Genomic DNA, 2,500 nt, shown 5'->3' with positions numbered 1-2,500 from the left:
TGATAGTAATATTAATAAAGACGATAATAATGATAGTAGTAGAAGTAGTAGTAATTATAATAATAATAAATATAATAATGATAATAATAACTATGATTATAATAATAATGATGATAGAAATTATAATTATATTAACAATAATAATGATAATCATAATAATACTTATAATGTTAAAAATAATATTGATAAAAGGAATAACAGTGATGATAATGATAATAATAATAAGACAGTGATACTAATAATGATAATAACAATAATAATAACTATCATAATAATATCAACAACAACAACATTCAAATAACAATGTAATGAACACAATAGCATTAATAATCAGTGCTAGAACTGATACAAATCATAATCGTGACGATTGAACTGGCAACTCTAATGGTAATGGAAAGCATGATCATTGTCACCATCAATATAATCATCATCATTTTTATAATCAGTATTTTTGCTATTATTACTGCTACTGTTGTTCTTGTCATCATCATCGGTCATAATCATCATGTTAAATATTATCATCATTATCATTACTTTTATATATTGTTTTTATTGTTTTATATATTTCTTGTTGCTTTCTTGTTACTGTATTGTTACATTGTTATTGTTATTACTATTACTATTATCATTATCAACGTTGTTACTACCATCAGCACTATTGTTTTACACTTTTATGATGCTGCATTTAGCAAACCTTTTTAAACAACAGAAAACAAAAAGAAAAACGGAGGATTGGTCGGAGACAGTTAGGCAAACAACCAATGGCATTCAACCAAGAAGACAAATAAGTAAACAAGCAATTAAAAAAAAAATCCCGTTAGTCTGTTGCCCCGGTATAACACCCGGAAAAAAATATTACTCATAAATCCAGGTTGTAGAAAGTCTGGGTTCCTGAGTGATACAGAAACAGTTAGTAGATGCCATGCGTGCCGAGGTCGATACTGGAACTCGACCGAGCGAATAGGGTAAATTGGAGAGCGAATGAGGAGGAAGAGGAGGAATAGGAGGAAGGAAGAAGAGTGACGGGGAAGGGAGGAAGGGGTTGAAGAGTAGGAGGAGGCAGAAGAAAAAAAGGGGAAGAGAAGAGAAAGAGGAAGGGGTGACACAGAAAGAGCAAGAAAAAAGAAGAGGAGACAAATAAAGGAGAAGAGACAGAGGCATATAAAGAGAGTAACTAATTTACTTATCTATCAAATATCTCTTTTTTTTTCTTCTTATTTGCAACTCTCCAAACGCCGTCGGATGTTCGCCCTGTGCTACGCCAACGCCCGCGATCTCGTTTGAAGTTTCCAAAGTGCCGTCGGGTTGAAGTTGCCCTCGATAAGGTTATAAACTTGTCTTCGCTCTGTTTCTCCAGTGCCAGTCACATCCGTTTCTCCCCGTCTCTCTCGCTATCTTTCTCTATTTCTCTGTATATCTATCTGTCTCTCTCTCTCTCTTTCTCTCTCTCTTCTTCTTCTTCCTCTTTCTGTCTCCCTCTGTTTCTTATTGTAGAGCATGATTCGAAGAAATAAAAAAATACGTATGCAAATGTGAGATAATAGGAATGGGCGTTGGGAAACCCGTTGCTACGTCGACCACATGAATGGAATAGGGAGACTGAATGTGTATGTTCTTGGATATGTACGCGTTTGTGTGTCTGTGTATGTGTGCTGTGTGAGTGTCTGCGCGCGCATGAGTTCAAAGGGAAAAGCGGTCTTTGCTCCCTTGGGACCTCCCCCCCCCCCCTACCCCTTCCTGGCTGGGGCAGGGAGTTCCCCAGTGCAAAGCCTGAGGAACTTTCCTAGAAGCGCCATCCCTGACTGGTGCTAGGGGGGAGGAGAGGGGGTAGGGAGGAGGTGAAAGGAGGGAGGGCATGAGGAGGTAATGGAGGGAGGGGAAAGGGTAGGGGAGTGGAGGAGGAGGAAGGGAAAGGGGAGGGGAAGAGGAAGCATGAGAGGGAGGGGAGAGGAGGGGGGGATCAGATTAGGTGTGGATGATATTCGGCCAGCCATGCATTTTATTAGTAGTGCAGGTGCCGACGGTGACGGTAGCAGTGGCATCTGACTCAAGAATACTCGCACAGACACACACATACACAGGTGTTCCAGGTACATATAACAGTGTACTGTACGAGAGGGATTTACTGTTGTGTTTTTGCCGACTCCAATTACGAGGGAAAATTTCGAAATTACTTTTCTAAGTGACAGTCTGAGTCGATGACTTGAGAGCGGCGTGACACCGAGGAATTAAATTGGAAAAGAGGTGCTTGGAGAAAGCAGAAGCAATAATTAACAAGTGACCGTGAACTTTCTCATGGGCAGATCATCGCACGAACTGACTTGCACTACACCATACCGGTCTTTGATCTGACTTGTGATTCGCGAGCGACACCGCGTTCATTAAGAATCAAGACGAGGAAGTTAACTGAGTTGCAAGACACCCAAGCTGAATGCTAGTGACACGGGATAGCTTCAGAGACTTCATCTTCAACGCACGCACGAACGCAAGATTTAAAGAG

The 2,500-nt window shown here is 40.2% G+C and overlaps 2 protein-coding genes across 5 annotated transcripts in view; one reads left to right on the top strand and one right to left on the bottom strand.

The window, feature by feature from the left end:
- LOC125041952 (prolyl 4-hydroxylase subunit alpha-2-like) overlaps positions 1-2,500 on the bottom strand; it is a 183,044-nt gene that overhangs the window by 88,979 nt on the left and 91,565 nt on the right. The gene's annotated exons all lie outside the window — the stretch shown is intronic.
- Positions 1-2,500, top strand: part of LOC125041953 — a 17,695-nt gene that overhangs the window by 7,105 nt on the left and 8,090 nt on the right. The window contains exon 1 of one of the 3 annotated variants that reach the window (XM_047637391.1): positions 1,996-2,090. The exons of 1 other annotated variant lie outside the window; for it this stretch is intronic. The gene's annotated coding sequence lies outside the window, so the exon portion shown is untranslated. One more of the 3 variants, XM_047637390.1, reaches the window with a different exon arrangement.

The sequence above is a fragment of the Penaeus chinensis genome, chromosome 31, assembly GCF_019202785.1.
Source record: "Penaeus chinensis breed Huanghai No. 1 chromosome 31, ASM1920278v2, whole genome shotgun sequence".
In the NCBI taxonomy this organism is placed as follows: Eukaryota; Metazoa; Arthropoda; class Malacostraca; order Decapoda; family Penaeidae; genus Penaeus; species Penaeus chinensis.
This window is presented reverse-complemented; position numbering and strand designations above follow the sequence as displayed.